Below are 18,585 nucleotides of genomic sequence, written 5' to 3'. Positions count from 1 at the left end.
GGGGTCTCAAAGAGTCGCACACGAATGAGCAACTTCACTTCACTTCATGCTGGTATTTATTGTATTACATTTAATTGTAAAATGAGACACAGGTACAGAAACACACACACACACACAATGTATAATTTAGGAATTGTTATAAGGCAAACAACCTCATTCTAAGAAATAGAATACTGCCAGTTGTGATGGCTAATTTTGTGCATTAACTTGACAGGCCAGAGAATGCCCAGATTAAGCACTGCTTTCTGGGCATGTCTGTGAGGTTGGGAGGGTGTCCAGATGAGATTTGAATCTGTGGACTCAGTAAGGTAAATTGCTCTCTTCAGTGTGAATGACTATCATCTAATCCACTGAGGATCTGAATAGAACAAAAAGTGGAGAAAGGCGGTACTTGCCCCTTTGCTCCTGCCTCACTGCTGAGCTGAGGTATCTCATCATATGTTCTTCTGATCCTTGGACTGGGGTTTACACAGTCCCATAAAATGGGCTCTCCTGGGTCTCCATTTTAAGACCTCAGATCAGATTGTGTGACTTAGCCTCCATAATTGCAATGGACATACATACCTATATCTCCATCTCCATCTCTATGTACATCTCCATCTCTATTGCTCTTAAGAGCCTACTGATTCTGTTTCTCTGGAGAACCCTGACTCACACAGCACCCTTTCTTTTTTTTTTTTTCTTTCTGGTACTTATTTAATTTTTAATATTTGACCAGTTGATACATTCACACGTTTCAGAAATCAAAACAGGACTTCCCTGGTGGACCAGTGGTTGAGAATCCGCCTGCCGATGCAGGGTACATAGATTTGATCCCTGTCAAGGAAGATTCCCACATGCCATGGAGCAACTAAGCCCTTGCACCACAACTGCTGAGCCCACACTCTGGAGCCTGTGCTCTGCAACAAGAGAAGCCACAGCACTGAGAAGCCTGGGTACCGCAACTAGAGAGTAGCCCCTAGAAGGTCCGTCTTTACAGCAACAAAGACCCAGTGCGGACAAAAAATAAATACATAAATAAATTTTTAAAAAAAGGTTTCCACCAGAAATTTTTAAAAAGATCAAAACAAAATAAAAAGGTATATGGTGAAAATTCTCCCTCCCACCCTGCTTCTTCCATCCCTTCTTCATGCCCACCCACCCTCATAGGTAGAGATAGTTACTTATATTGCTTTTCCCATGTGTCCTGACAGTGATTCTTCATGCACATGTAAGCAGTTCTTCTTTCTTTTCTTCTTCCCTGCTTACACAAAAGGTGGCATATTATATCTCCTGATCTGCATATTGCTTTTCCCGTTGACAAGGTCTCTTTGAGCTCTGTCATATCAGTACTGAGAGAGCTTCCTCATTCTTTTAAACAGCTACATAACATTACACTACAGTTTATTTAACCATTCCCCTATTGATGAACACCTGAGCTGTTTACAATCTTTGCTATTTATTACAAACAATGCTGTGATGAATAACCTGGCACATATGTCTGCAGGTATATCTTTAGGATAAATCCCCAGAAGTCTCCTAAACACTTTAATGAAATCTTCCAAAGGAATATTCTAGGGTGGCGTGACTAGGTTTCCAAATTAGAACGTCAACTTTCAAAGGATTAGCTCTCACATTCCATTAAAAATAATTCTTCATTCTTTGGTCTGAAAATTATAGCTTTTATCATTTCCTAATAAAGATTTTTAATTTCTGCAGTGAGTGTTTATTGGTATTTTATCATGTTTATCCTGTTTAACTATTTTTTTTCTCTTTTTTTAAATTTGATTTTATTTTTAAACTTTACAATATTGTATTAGTTTTGCCAAACATCGAAATGAATCCGCCACAGGTATACCCGTGTTCCCCATCCTGAACCCTCCTCCCTCCTCCCTCCCCTACCCTCCCTCTGGGTCGTCCCAGTGCACCAGCCCCAAGTATCCAGTACCGTGCATTGAACCTGGACTGGCAACTCGTTTCATACATGATATTATACATGTTTCAATGCCATTCTCCCAAATCTTCCCACCCTTTCCTTCTCCCATAGAGTCCATAAGACTGTTCTATACATCGGTGTCTCTTTTGCTATCTCGTACACAGGGTTATTGTTACCATCTTTCTAAATTCCATATATATGTGTTAGTATACTGTATTGGTGTTTTTCTTTCTGGCTTACTTCACTCTGTATAATAGGTTCCAGTTTCATCCACCTCATTAGAACTGATTCAAATGTATTCTTTTTAATGGCTGAGTAATACTCCATTGTGTATATGTACCACAGCTTTCTTATCCATTCATCTGCTGATGTGCATCTAGGTTGCTTCCATGTCCTGGCTATTATAAACAGTGCTTCGATGAACATTGGGGTACACGTGTCTCTTTCCCTTCTGGTTTCCTCAGTGTGTATGCCCAGCAGTGGAATTGCTGGATCATAAGGCAGTTCTATTTCCAGTTTTTTAAGGAATCTCCACACTGTTCTCCATAGTGGCTGTACTAGTTTGCATTCCCACCAACAGACACAGCACCCTTTCCATACGTACCTTCAGGAACATGTTCCGATCACAGCGCCTTCCTCCTTCCTGAAGTAACCACAATCCCATTGTATATAGAAAGCACTTCCTTGCATTTCTTTATAGTTTTATCACCCAAATGAGCACCTTTAGTTCACCTTGCTCTTTTCATAAAATTGAAACATCTTTTATACCTCTTTTATTTATTTAAATTTTATCAACCAATAGTTGATTGACAATGTTGTGTTAATTTATTCTCCTTTGCTTTTCACTTCTCTTCTTTTCACAGCTATTTGTAAGGCCTCCTCAGACAGCCATTTTGCTTTTTTACATTTATTTTCTTGGGGATGGTCTTGATCCCTGTCTCCTGTACAATGTCACGAACCTCTGTCAATAGTTCATCAGGCACTCTATCTATCAGATCTACTCCCTTAAATCTGTTTCTCACTTCCACTCTATAATCGTAAGGAATTTGATTTAAGTCCTACCTGAATGGTCTAGTGGTTTTCCCTACTTTCTTTAAGTCTGAATTTGGCAATAAGGAGTTTATGATCTGAGCCACTCAGCTCAGCTCAGCCACGTCAGCTCCCGGTCTTGTTTTGCTGACTGTATAGAGCTTCCCCATCACATCGAAGTGTCTGTCACACACACATATTCTTTTTCATATTCTTTTCTATTATAACTTGTCACAGGATATTGAACATAGTTCCCTGCGCTATACAGTGCTTGTGCTCAGTCGCACAATTGTGTCTGACTCTTGGTGACTCTGTGGACTGTAGCCTGCTTGTTGATCCATCCTATACATAATAATTTGCTCCTGCTAATCCCAAGCTCCCAACCCTTCTCTTCCTTAACCTCCTGCCTTTATGCCTCTTATAATCCACAGGTTCCTGGAGCATTTTTTTCTTCTTCTTGCAATATATCTGTGAAGAACCCAGAGCATCTGACCTGTCTGAATTTGGCTAACTGCATACTCAAGGTATGATTCATCATGTTCCTCTGACCTTTGTATTCCCTGCAGATTGGTTGCTGGATCCAAATAATTAGACTCAGGCTTCCCTGGTAGCTCAGTTGTTAAAGAATCTGCCTGCAACACAAGAGACCTCGGTTCGATTCCTGGGTCGTCGGGAAGATCCGCTGGAGAAGGGATAGGCTACCCACTCCAGTATTCTTGGGCTTCCCTCATGGCTCAACTGGTAAAGAATCCGTCTACAATGCAAGGAGACTTGGGTTCCATCCCTGGGTTGGGAAGATCCCATGGATAAGGGAAAGCCTACCCAGTCCAGTATTCTGGCCTGGAGAATTCCATGGACTATATAGTCCATGGGGTCACCAAGAGTTGGACGCAACTGAGCGACTTTCACTTCACTTCAGTCTCTATGGTAGCACTATGGTTTTCATAAAAAGGTTCATAATGTCTGATTTTTGCTCTTTTGTAGTGTTTATAGCAGTTGATAGTCAACATTTAGATATATTAATTCATTGAGGTTGTGAAAAATGTAATATTTAACTCTGTGATTTCTTTTTAATTTATTAGTTGGTGTAATTTTCTAAGGAGATGCTTATTCTCATCTACTAATTTGTTACCTGATACTACAAGTCAGATAAGAGTGGCAGTATAAGCATTTGACTCTTTTTTAAAGTTATGCAATGTTCAAGCTAATGAAGCATTTCATTGTTATTCTGAGATGACCAATTAGTTTATCTCAAATTTGACTACAAAATATAAATATATTTGATGCATTTCTGTTAATTATTACTTTTATCCTTCTTGAAATTCATTGTCCTATCTTTGACCAATGGGAGATTCTTTGAAGTTGGTTTCAAAGTTTTCTAATGTTATAGAATGGTCTTTCCTTGTTCTCTGGTATGTCAAGATATTTCAGGTCATTTTGTATTTTTCTTGCCCTTGACCTGGAATTGGCCATTTCTCCAAGATGTCTTTTTATAGTGAAAGGTTGTTGTTGAATCACGCGAATACACCGGGATTCTTGGCCCCTGGAGGAGAAGAATTCAATCCGGGGCCAGAGACGAGGCTTGATCGCTCAGAGCTTTTGTGTAATAAAGTTTTATTAAAGTATAAAGGAGATAGAGAAAGCTTCTGACATAGGCATCAGAAGGAGGCAGAAAGAGTACCCGCTTGCTAGTGTTAACAATGAGGTTATATAATCTAAAGAATGTCTGGAGGTTGTAAAGACCTCATCAGACCTACTCCTGCCGGGGACCAGCCCCGGCTGATCCAGGGTATTTGAAGGAGAGACGGCGTAGGCGAAGATCAGGAAACAACTGCTTAATTAAACGTTAATTAAGGATATAAAGAGTAATGGAATAAGGATAGCTCAGTGAGGAAATTCAGTGGAGAAAAGAGGCTGAATAATTCAGCCAGAAGGTAAGAGAAAGAACGACATGGTGAGATCAAGTTTCGGTGAACAAGGCCCGCACTTAATTTTCCAAAGTAGTTTTTATACCTTAAGTTATGCATAGAGGATAATGGGGGAAGGGGTAGAGTCATGCAGCAAGCCAGGCTTTCTTCCTGCAAACTTATCGTATGCAAAAGCTTAGGTGATTTGCATCATCTTCTGGCCCGGAGGCCTGTTAACATTTTAAGACCTTTTCTTCAGAAAACTTATTTTTCTCTAAAGGTGACTGGTCAGGAGCCACCCTCCAAAAGCATTAGATAAAGTTGCATTCCTACAGAGCAAAGGTGTGGTGGGCTATAACAAGAAAAAGAATTAACTCAAGGGTCCCAGGTTACAAACATTAAAGCTACTACTTACACCAATTATATTAATCAATACACTGCCAGGGACACAGCAGGTAAGGGATATGGAAACTTAGCAGCAAACATTGGCCCAACAAGTGAAAATCCCTTCACCAATACAATTTCTAATCAATCTTTTAACTACTCAAAAGAATCTGTGTTTAGACAGTTTAGAACATCTCCTGCCTCTCACAGTTGGGAGGCTCTGAACAATCACATGTGGCCGGAAAAACCTATTCAGGCAGGCTAGAGGATTTCCAAAGGGGTTTGTAGGTTAAACACTGTCACACCCAGGAATTATTAACTGGAACTGTAAGCTAACTCTTTTTTTCAGAGAGAGGTAGTGGGGGACAGCCCCCCGTAAAGTCAAAGGTGTAGGTGAGAGCACAAAGCAGAAAGTAGGCAGACTCTGATTTTGGGGGTAGATTGCTCGAGAATTTCCAGGGAGACTCCTGAGGCTTGATCTCGCTTTTGCGTACGCCGAGCCTCCTTCCTCATGACCTTTGTCATGGGCGGAGTTCCTCACGCTAGCTACCGGCAGTGCTAGAATTCCAGTTGAGCTATTCCAGATCCTGAAAGATGATGCTGTGGAAAGTGCTGCACTCAATATGCAATATGCAATATGCACTCAATATGCAATATGCCGGCTCCCGGCATACTCCCATAATTTACATTTTAAGATAATACTGTCCTCAGGCAAGATACATCCTTGTAAAGACCAGGTCTACTCCCATAATTAACATTTTAAGATAACAGAAGGTTGAATCCAAAGACTGTCCTTAGGCAGGATACATTATTGTTATATAATCCTAAGGAATGTGGAGAAAGAAAAAAATTTTGTCCTTTCTTCCTCCTTGAGAATTCCAGACCCCTCTCTCCTTGGGGACCCCTAGATTTCCTATCAACCTGCCTAGGAAATGACTCTCTCAATAGGAAATAGCAAGACCACAATCTAGGTTTTAGGATCACTCTGGGCTTATCATTGAAACTGGGCTTATCATTGTTTCTAGGCTTTATCAGAAAATGTACTCTAATATTTCCAATTCAATTACAGGACTACATGGCTTGTCCTTTACCCTGTCTATATTCCGTCTGTATTTTCTTCTGTATTTAATGAGAATCCTAGTTCTCAAGAACTTAGGGGATAATCAAATTAGAATGTCCCAGAATTACTCACTTCCTTTATCCCATGTTACACACGGACAGTCTCAGAATAGCAAAGCCTCTATTGACATCACTGTTGTGATTACTGGAAGCAGTTAGGTTTGTTTCCATCTGCTCACCCTATTCTTCCCCTACCTTTCTAATGATTGTTGTATCTATATTATCAACTTATATACTCTTCACTGTCTAGAACACCTTTTCCCAGGAAACTTTAATTCTGTACATAAAAACATATTTAGAACTCAACCCCAGTCCTTATGTCCGTGTCCTTCTAGTCATTTTAGTTATCTGAAGCTTGTTCTCTCATAAATCTCTAAGAGAAGACCTAAGGGAATAAAATTTCTGGAGTTCCTACATGTTGACAGCAATTTGTCAATGGTCTTTATACATTTTACATTCTCTTCCCTTGAGTGTCTTCAATGTGTTACTTCATTTTTTTCCCCTGATATTATGTGCTGCTGTCAAAACATCTCTGATAACCTCTTTTTTCCCCCTTATAAACCATGTGCTATTTTAGCATAGATTCAAAAAGAACTTTTCCTTCTGTTTTCAAAAGCCTGTTGATTTTACTAAGTTGTGTATTCAGTTCAGTTCAGTCGTTCAGTTGTGTCAGACTCTTTGCGACCCCATGAATCGCAGCACACCAGGCCTCCCTGTCCATCACCAACTCCTGGAGTTCACCCAAACTCATGTCCATCGAGTCGGTGATGCCATCCAGCCATCTCATGCTCTGTCGTCCCCTTCTCCTCATGCCCCCAATCCCTCTCAGCATCAGGGTCTTTTCCAACGAGTCAACTCTGCATGAGGTGGCCAAAGTACTGGAGTTTCAGCTTTAGCATCAGTCCTTCCAATGAACACCCAGGGCTGATCTCCTCTAGAATGGATTGGTTGGATGTCCTTGCAGTCCAAGGGACTCTCAAGAGTCTTCTCCAACACCACAGTTCAAAAGCATCAATTCTTCGGCACTCAGCCTTCTTCACAGTCCAACTCTCACATCCATACATGAGCACTGGAAAAACCATAGCCTTGACTAGACAAGTAATGTCTCTGTTGATATTGGTTGTTCTGAGTCAGTATTCTCAGGCACATGTGTTCTTCTAACATGTTGTTCCATATTTTTTTTTTTCAATTTTAGGAAGGTTTTCTTGAATCATAGCATTATGTTTGTTTATTTTCTTGTGTTTTTTTTTTTTTTAATCTTTTTCAGGACCTTTTTGACTATCAATAATATTTGTTACTTTTCCTCTTTTACTTTTCAATCCCTTTCTTCATTTGTTTTTATAAATGGAGGTAAAATATACATAAAATAAGATAGATCATTTCATCATTTTAAGTGAACCTGATGACATTAAACATGTTCACAATGTTGTGCAACCATCACTGCTATCTCTACAACTTTTTCATCTTCCCAAACTGAAATTCTCTGCCCATTCACCATAACTCTCCATTGCCTCCTCCTTCTTCATTTAGTTTTGTTTTTCAAACATTTCATTCTTTTCATCTATTCCTTGAGGCGTTTTTTCATTGTGTTTATTTACTTTGGTGATACTTCTATTTTGTGAGTCTTCATTGCTAAAGTGATTTTTTTCTTTTATTTTCAATTTTTCTTTCAATGTATCACTTAATTTCTGAATTTTTCGAATTCTGATTTAGGTCAGTTATTCATGTCTTGTGCCATCATTTTCTTAATGTTAACTCATTTTGAAACGCTACGTTATAATTTTGATCTTTTTTAATCTGTAATAATCGATAATTATTTAAGGGACTGTGATTCTTCTTCTTTTTCCTTACCATGGGATTTGACCTTATAAACCATGTGCTATTTTAGCATAGATTTCTCTTGCTTATTATGTGAATTTAGTTTCCCCGAATTTCAGAAGGAGGTTTGGCTCAGATGGATTTTCTAACTTTAAAGAGTGCCCTCTTCTATTGTTTTCATGCGGTGTTAAAAACATGGCGCCTTGGTTTTTGAGATTTCTTGGTTCTTCCTCTCCTGCATTTTATCTGCATGTCTTCTTTTCTTTGCCTCCATTGTCCCATCCTGCTTGATTTTTGTACCACTGCCAGGAGTTTCTGCTGACCATGAAGCCTTGTCCTAAAAAAGATCTGCCTGGTCACCTTTGAGAGTTCACAAGGATAGAGGTAGATTATAGTCAATACCAATGGATATCGTGGCAATGGATAACCGACTTACTGGCATCCTAGATGATTAGGTGTGATGCCTACAGGATATTTAAAGACCATTGATCCGAATGAATGGTTTTTCTACTGATGAAGAATTCAGTTGAATTATAGGACTATAAGTCTTGTCCTTTACCCTGTCTGATGAAGAAACTGAAGCCCAAAGTGAAAAAAATACCCATACTAAAATATCTACAGTGCTTGTATATATAGATGCAGACTAGATAACTCTACTCTTCCTTCTGTGCCACAGCTTTTCTCTGGTCCTTGAATAAGAAGTAAGATTTAGAGAAGTATCTTCACATAGTAGTTCTCACTTTTGCAAAGTCCAGTGCAACCATTTCTGGCCAAACCTCAAACTGGAGAGTTAGATAATGCCATCGCCTTCAGATATGACGTCCAAGGTTGCAGCAGAATGAAGAAGAGATGGTGGGGAAGGCAGGCTGCATATGTGAGTATCTTCTGATCACATTCCATTGGCTGGAACTAATCACATGATTCTATGTATGAAAGGAGGATTGGAAATAGAGTACTTGGATGGGCAGCTGTTTCCTAGAAACCTGCCATGAAAGGGGAAAATTAAACGTTGGAGGTCAGCTAGCCATCTAGCTACAGAAAGCCTTCCCGAAGAGATGCCTGTAAAATTCAGCGTAAAATTCAGCTATGGCCACACTAATCATTGGAAAGGGAATGGGAAAACTATGATTGGCTTAAACTAATGCAGATTTCTCCTTCAGCTGCTTATAGAATTACTCTAATGACTATCTGAATGAAACTGAGATTCTCTGGAAGAAGATTAACAAGATTTTCTAGTCATCATGGCTAATGTCTTTTTCCAAATAGTTACACTCAGCTGAATGTGAGCAGAGAATGGACTTTAGCTGCTGCTTCAGGGCAAGCTGATATGGAGATGATTAGAGAGAGAGAGAGAAAAATGAAATCCTTGAATGGTGATGGAACAGTTTTGCCTAGCTGTCAACAAGGTCCATGTTCTACCAACAGATTCATTTTCAATAGGATATTTAGGCTGAGTATGTTTCTAGCAAGACTAATGGATTTTGTTTGATTAATTGTGATGTCTTGCCTACATTACCTCAAGTGTGTTTATGAGATGCCTAATCAGATTCAAGATCAGGACGCATAACCAAATTAACTGGCCCAAAGAAGAATCAGCATATAGCCTTGATTTAATTAGCACTCTTTCCAAGTGTATGTTCAGTCAGAGATATTACTTCAAGGAAACAGCAAACAAACCTGGTTTGAGTCAAAGAATGGCATAGACCATTATGAGGCAATAAAGTGATAAAGTGGTTGCTACATAAATTAATGCACTAGACTCTACATACATGTCAAAAGAGCATAAATTAAGCATCATTCTTTTCTAACTTTTAAACACACCAAGTGGACAAACATTTTGACTGCTCTGAAGATTAAACTAAGAGGTTAGAATGAGATGATCTCTAAGGTATCCTTCAAATCTGTAATTTTTCAGGCTTTAAGTCTTAACTTTAACTAAATTTAACCTATGGTTAAACTTTGACATCTTATTTCTCTTAGATTCCTCAGTGCCTATTATCTACTGATACACATTTGATGAATAAATGAACCTAGAGTCCTTTTCATTAGCTTCCATGAGAGAAAGAAGGTTAATTAGAGTATTTTCAACAGACATGCCGCTCCTACAGATTTTATTTTGATGAAGGCTGTTATGCTTTTTAAATATATCTATGAGAAGGAAATGGCAACCCACTCCAGTGTTCTTGCCTGGAGAATCCCAGGGACGGGGGAGACTGGTGGGCTGCCATCTATGGGGTCGCACAAAGTCAGACACGACTGAAACAACTTAGCAGCAGCAGCATGTTATCAAATAACCATTATAATTGCATATTTCAATGACTATAAGTACTTAGAGGTCACAGTTGTTCTTACAGCTATTGATTTTAAAAGTCTGTCCAGTTCATGAGGCATGAAATATGTCAAGTAGTAAGCTCCTGGGGTCATTTCCTTTTGTATAATATATGTTAGTTGTACTAAAGCTTCATTAATTTGATTTTTCACTTATTTGATATTTTTGATGGTTTGATGTTTATGGTTGGGCTGAATTGTTTTTTCCACTTCTTTCTTAAGTGATGTCATAATCAAGATTTCTGGGAAATGTTTATGCTCTTAAAGATTAGCCTGCATTATTAATTATTCATTTTGTATTATATATTATTAGTTATTCCAGAACTTCTCATTTATATATCAATAATAATAAATACGGCAAAACCAGTCACTGAAGTATTGGTAACTCTATCGATTTTAGCAAAAATTGTAGATATCTGAGTTAGGTTATCCTTTTTGGTCAAAAGATATCAAATGTAAATAAAGTACAATGGTCATCATAACATTTTATTTTCAGAATGATTATTCATATTTTATAGCAGAAACACTTTCCATGACTGATCAAGGGCTTCTCCATCTCTGTTTCTAGTGAGTCACAATAAACAGTCTGCAGAAAATCTGATTATAAAGTCATCAAAAGGAAGAGTCTTAGGCAAACTGGAGCAGTGGGTAGGGAATTGGTGGAGATTAAATAGGTCCTGTACAGAGATCTTCTGTGATATTTCTTTAAAACAAATGAAATGCAAGCTAGTCATCAATTTTTAAATTAGTTCTAAAAAGAAGACACTACATGTGCATATCAGATCAACATTTTGTGCTGAAGATAGTGGCTTCTTTTAGTGGCAAACTTCCTATTCAAAGAGAATCTGATGTCCCTAAAGGAAGGGGCCACCCACACTGCTTTTAAACAGGAAAACATACTTTTGAGACCACTATCTTTTTAATTAAGTCATTAAGAAAAAAAAAGAAAAAATTAAAGTAATACATTTCAGAATAAATAAATGTGTTTTAAATTAGTTTTGCCACCCTCCAATCTCAACTTAAGATATATATTCAGAATATTAACTTCTATTTTATCCTAATATTTTATTTTCCAAGAGATATATTAACTGATGCATTAAGTCTTTGGACCCAGTTTACTACAGAACAGACTTAGTGTAGCAGGGCTTAGCAGGAAAAAATTACAGATAATCATATCTGCCTGTGTTATTAAAAAATCACTTTTTAATATATGACCAGGTCATTAATTCATGAATATTACAACATTGTTTCATTTTGTTTTGTTTTGTATTCTTGTCAACTTTTCTAGGGTATCAGTTAGTTTTGCAGGCTGTTTTTCTTTACTCCTCTATGAAAACATGTGAATGGGTTCAGTGTAGGAAAGTATTTCAGAAGAAATCTAAAACCCGAAACTTTTTTATTTTCTTAAACTAGAGCTGCAGCACATCTCCTGGACTTAATACATGAGGAAAAGGTCAGATAATTAAATGTTTTCCAGTCCTGATAACATGCAGAGTGGAATCAAGACTCTCCAAATGGGACTTCTCGGGTGGTCCAGTGGTTAAGACTCTGTGCTCCCAATGCAAGGGGTCTGGATTTGATCTCTGGTCAGGGAACTAGATCTCACATGCCACAGCTATGAGCTGGTACAGCCAAATAAATAAATAAATGAGTACAAATTTAAAAAGACTCTTAAAGTGAAAATCAACTAGAAAAAAACTTACTTTTATGCAGAAAACAAGTTTTAGAACATTATTTGATCCTGAATAATACTTCCAAATGTCCAAGTTATGTCTTACTCATGGTTATGATGCAAAAATTATAGAAAAAGAAATAGAAAAATTATGTTTGGCTACATCTTAGTTTTAGTATATGCAACACATATTATTGCATTCATATGCAGTAGAGATCTTCAATAAAATATGAAAATGAAAATCATATGCCACTGATAACCTATTTGTGCCTTCTAATATATAAATTGCTTACATTCTGCTTCTGAGGTGTAGCATACTTCCTCATAAATTGGGGAAGGTTATCCTTTGAGAAGATGGATCAAGAGGTGACAAGCTGTGGACCAGTTTAGAGCTCAGGGGTCCAGATGAGAGGATTTTTAACTGTGAATGGTGGAGGATCTCATTCTGTTGTGGGTCTGCAGAATGTCTTGAAGTGTTTTTCAATGTTTTGGGTTTGGCAAACCCAAAGTGTGTTTTGCTAAGCACTTCTCTCTTCATTTTAAGCCCATGTGTATTATAAAGGAAATTTAATCCGTATGTTTTTGATTCCTTTACACTTAACTCATCAAAATGTTGTTTTGTAAGAACTATTTGATGTCCAAGAGGCTTTGAGTCTTTTTATAACTTCTAAAAGCTTTTCCCCCTCCTTAGAAACAGGAAGTTGTGTTTTTCTGAGAGTAAATGAACTAAAAAACCTACAGGCTAGAGGTGGTTAGAAGACTTCAAACCTAGGCTAAATGTTAAAAATAATAATAAAACAGAAGACACACATCCTACTCTCTGTGCACTTGGTTTGTTCTAAGAATTGTTGGTGTTTCTGTTTATTTCATTCCTGGAACTACTGTGTAAGGTGCTAGTACTATCTCTGTTTTAAAAGTCTTGTCACCTGCCCCCAAATTATACAGAATGTAAGGGTGAAGCTGGATTTGAAACCAGGCAGACTAGGTTGCTGTGGCTAAACATCTAACCACTATATGGTCCTTCCTGTTTCCATAGTGTTATCCTGGAGCTTAAGAACTTTGGACACTACAAACAGGTTCATAAATAGGTTCTGTGTAAATGATTATTCACTGTTCTTGTTTTAAAACTGGTACTATATCTAAAACTTCTGTGGTTTGTCTGTATGATGTTTAACTTTCAGTTAAACTACACACAGTAAATTAAAATGAAAACAAAACAAAAAAATTAGTTATGTACTGATACTGTACTAGATACTGAGAAGATTGTGTTCTTGCCCCTAAGAAGGTTTACTTTGCAAGGGGCACAGACAGACAAAAAACAAACAAACAAAACAGAAACCAAAAACCCTGAATGAAATACTGCGTTTTTCTTCCATGTCATGTATTCATTCAACACACATTTATAAAGTACTGATGTCAGTACTTTATAGTCATTAGTGAGAGCAGTCCTGGAGCTTGTATCCTCATGGATAATGGATAATGTATCTCCCGCCTCCTGTTAAAGCAGACCACTGGGGGAAATGGGAAAAATGCCTGTGCTGCTTCTGATACTTCCAACAGTGATAGAGGCTAGGAGAGTGCCAGGATGACATGCAGCTCCAGCCCCACCCACCAGCCCCCCATCCAGCCTGTGTTCTTGGGAGAATGAATTTCCTGTGGAAACTGGGAACATTTCCGGTGTCCAGCTTTACTCTACAGATTCCACTATAGAGGATATCCACTAGGATATTTTCTTCCAAGCACAGCTCACACTTTCCTCTATGATGTCGAGAAGCTAGTATTCCTGATTATATAAAGTTTTTATTTTAAAAAATCTTAGTTAAATTGAAGAAAACCCACAAAATCTTTCAGAGAAGGGCGTTTTCACATTTATTAGTATAAATTAATATGTTTTATTGCATCTGAATTATGAATAAAAGGTTATAGCAAAAACTTAAGGAAGTTTAACAGTTAACTTGTTAGGTTAATGTTTATTTGAATCCTTATGGGTGTTTTTCATCATAAGAGTAGGGCTAGCATATTAAAAACAATTTGGAAAGCAGCATCAAATTAAAAATGAAAATCTACCCACAAACACAAGTACAGCTGACATTCTGTTGATTATAAATGTGTAGTTTGTTATTTAAGTGGCTAAAATTGTCTTGCTTTTAGTCATATGCTTACTTTTTCAATAGCTTTTTTTTTTCTCACTTAAAAACAAAGAAATACCATGTTTTATCTTTTGAAATGAAATATCATAATAGAATTTGGAATCTTGAATTTGGCTTTCCTTTAAAATTAAAGAAATTTACACTTTCTTAAAGAGAAGCCCACTTAAGATGCAGAGTGGTAATCAGTCAACCAAGGCATGGCTCCCAATAGAAGGAAGTCACCCAGGGAAATGCAGGCTGAGACAGGATAGGATGTGTGAGGTGGTGAGGGAAGTCACTTGGAATGACATCCTTTCTTTAGGAAATGTGCTTTGGATTCAAATCAAAATTATTTTAAAATGAAATGGAAGAGTTTAGAAAGAATGAATGGTACCAGGTGAATAAGACCTGAAAAGTGGCTAGAAATAATAAAAATTTGTTAAGCCTATTACAAAGTTATGCTTTTATCTCAAGTGCTCAAAAGAAGTCTGAGATTAATGACATTTGGTGAAAATTATTTTTTTCATCAATATTATTTGTAAGAATGGACACCTTTAAAACATTAATCCTTTAAAAACCTCTAAAAATTTATATAAATTGAGCTTGAATATAAAATGTGCCTAAACATACACTGAAAGTGTTAAAAGACTGTCAATTAACTCCAAGAAAAGAGAAAGTACCTTTATTTGTGTTGAAAAGTAATATAGAAACATACTAAATAAAAATCGGTATGTTGAAAAAAGGCTTATAATTTTAATTTTTTCATGAAATCCTTCCAAGCAACCAGAAAGAGTGTTTCACATCATTTTCCAGGTTTTTCCCCTAAGCCCATCTCAGCTTTAAGAATTTTATTCAACTGCCAAGGGAAATTACTTAAAAGAGAAAAAGTAAATCCCTGTGCCATGCATGTTTCAATCTTTGAATTACCTTTTTCAAATAATTACTCTTTCACAGGTTTATTGCAGTTTTTCATTTGTCTTATCACAGTTTTAAAATACTTCATTGTCCTTTATCATATTTGCCAGCCGTACTTGTCTCTCTCAACTTGTCCTCCAGTTGTTGGAAGCTAAGAGAAAGTTGCTCTGGGTGTATAAAATAGGAAAATGCAGTCTACGCTGAGATTATTTTAGACATCACTTTATTTATTTTTACAATTATACAGTGTTTCTCACTGTTGGCATTTTTCCTTCGAATAACTAACTACAACAATGAATTCTTGTGATTCCCAGGGGGTACCTTCACTGATCTCTATTCTTTCCCTGCACTTTCCCTAGGGAAAAAAGCAAAAAGTATCGGAAAGCAGTTGGCATCTAGAACAGCGATCAAACATAAATGATGCACTTACACAATGGATTTCTCACTTCTAATCCAATCTTTCTGACAGTGTTGTACCCTCACCTTGATAAAGTCATGAGTATTAATTTTTAATAGTTTAAAATTTTTAATGACTTCTCTGGTGGTACAGTGGATAGAATCACCTGCCAATGCAGGAGACATGGTTTTCGATCCCTTGTCCAGGAAGATTTCACCTGCTGCAGAACAAAGCCCATGCGCCACAGCTACTGAGCCTGAGCTCTAGAGCCCACGAGCTAGAACTACTGAGCCCACTCGCAGCCACTGCTGAAGCCCCAGCGCCTAGAGCCTATGCTCTGCCACAGGGGAAGCCAATGAGAAGCCTGTACTCTGCAACGGAAGAGCAGTCCCACAACTAGAAAAACCAGAGAAAACCCACCGGCAGTAATGAAGACCCAGAGCGACCAAAAATAAATTTTAAAAAGAAAGCTTTAAAAAGATTTCAGTCTCTGCCTATCTAAAACAAGCAAGCAAACAAACAAACAAACAAAAAACCCATACAGATACCAGTTCTAATGGGCTAAACTTGATAACAACATCAGTATTGTCATGACTTGCTGGCTCTCTGAAATCAGTAGTGGCAATTCAGTTTACCAAAACAATAATCTGGTTTTATGGCTAACTGATGCAGCCTGGCTTCCAAACTCTGGGATGCTAAGTCTGCAGTCGGGTGGGGAAAGACAATTATCACATCCCTATTTGTTGTCCTCTTTGTTTTAATACTGTGATCCTGCTTCCTCTCTGCTCAGGGAAGGAAGGACCGAGCTGGGTGGATGCAGACAACTAAAAGAAAGAGCATTATTCCTGTAACCGCCTTTCTATTTAAGCCCAGGAGCATTGTCCCCTATTACCATTGTACTCTATATCACTGATATATGAAACTGAAGATCCGTGGCAGACTTATCTAGATCTGAGTGATTCCTAGCTCATCTAATTCCCATGCTGGAGGCAACTTAGTCTGTCCTGAAATGCGGCTCAGCAAACAGTCTTATTTGAAGAGAAAGAAAAAGATGGGAAAAGTGAAAAAAACTTCAAGTTTCCTAATCTGAGAACTGATTGCCAAACATATTTCACAGTTCATCTGGAAGGACAAAGTCAAGTTAAATTAAGTAAAATCATTTTATTCCCCACAAGTTAAAAATATGACGCCCAAGTTTTACAGGTTTTCTTTATAATGTATTGTTTTATTTTTCTGACTTTGATTTAAGTTGATATAGGCAGGGAGGTATTTAAAGAGATGATTATGCTTATTTTTGTACTTCAGGTTTTGCTCAAGTTTTTATCAGAAACTAGATAGCTTGGGAAACCTGTCATTTTCCACATGGAAAAATGTGTGTGTGTCTGTGTGTGTGTGTGTGTGTATTCAAAAAGTATTCTGATACACAACCTGAACTGGATTGATCATGTCTAGAATACTTGGAACCTTTTACTTTGAGTCTAGAGGCTCAGGTAAATGGTTCATCCAATGAATGAAAATAACAGTAAGGAAATAGCTTTCTAGTATGTGGACAGTTACTGTCTTTGAGGGCTTAAGTGTCCAAAGGTATCCTGAAAATTTAAAAGAATGCCCAAAGAACCTGATAATATGCTTCTCTGATTTCCAAGGCAATTGTTTCCCTCCATATATATTTTTTATTTCCCTCATCCCCTCCTCCTCCTCCACTTTGTCCTACTTCTTCTCCTTCAGTTTATTTTTCTCTCAGTTAATAAGAGTCATACATCCTATGTCTGGTTACTTTTGACTATCCTGTGAAATATAAACAGCAAATGTAAAAGAGTATAATGACAAAAATGCAGGACTCCAATGTAAAAATCAGTTCAAATGAGCTCTTTCCCCTCACCAAAGGAGGAAAACAGTTTTTAAAACAGGAAGTGATTATGTAGAGAAGCAAGAGTAAAATAAGGTAATGAGAAGAAAAAGGACATACAAAGGGTGACAAGTCCAGTTAGGGAAACTGGGAAAGCCTTCTTGAATTTTGGTTCATTGACTCTCAATGTGGCTCTTGCCCTCTCTTAGCCATTTCTCCTCTCTGGATAGGATTACAACATCTACAAATCTTTCACTTCAGTAGAAACAGGGCAGGAAGTTTTTAGGCATGGAAATTGGATGGGTACAGCCAGGACACCTGAAGTTTTAGAAAATCTATGAGAAAACCATCTCAGAGTGATGCTTCTGACATCAGGGTCCTTAACTATCATTTATTTTCCTACAGTTGTTCCTCTGGGCTGAGCCTGTTAACAGACCTTTGATTCCTGCCTTAACACAAGTTGTAATTGGTTCAGCAATGGATGAAGCCAGCAGATAGGGTGGGCCTGTGCACTTTCTTAGTGCTCTTAGGAAATAAGTGTCTGGACCACAAAAGCAGCATCCTGCCTGGCTGGAGGCTGTGAAGGGTGGGGTGACCCATGAAAGCATCCCAGAGGGGAAGAGGCAACTAACTGGAGACAGAAGATGATGCAGATGGAATGCAGGCTGGGAGTGCTAAAATGAAAGAGAGGGAAAGCCACTCAGCAGAAATGTTGCAAAGTAAGGGGGAAGGGAAAGAAGAAAGAGTGAACATTTCATGTTTAGTTATTATCTGCTAGGGCTTCCCAGGTGGCACGAGTGGGGCTCCTGCTAATGCAGGAGACGTAAGAGACACCAGTTACATCCCTGGGTTGAGAAGTTCCCCTGGAGGAGGGCATGGCAACCCACTCCAGTATCCTTGCCTGGAGAAGCCCATGGACAGAGGAGCTGGCAGGCTGCAGTCCATAGTGTCGCAAAGAGCTGGACACAGCTGAAGTGACTTAGCACGCACCCACGCATGGCACACTGTTTTCCATGGCAGCTGTACCTTTTTATATAACATGCCTTTTCCTCTGAATGCTTTTAAGATGTTCTCTTTATTACTATTTAAGAAATTATATTATTATTATTTTCATTGGTATAGT

This window comes from Bos indicus, chromosome 9 (assembly GCF_029378745.1).
Source record: "Bos indicus isolate NIAB-ARS_2022 breed Sahiwal x Tharparkar chromosome 9, NIAB-ARS_B.indTharparkar_mat_pri_1.0, whole genome shotgun sequence".
Classification (NCBI taxonomy): Eukaryota; Metazoa; Chordata; class Mammalia; order Artiodactyla; family Bovidae; genus Bos; species Bos indicus.
Note: the sequence above shows the minus strand (reverse complement) of the source record.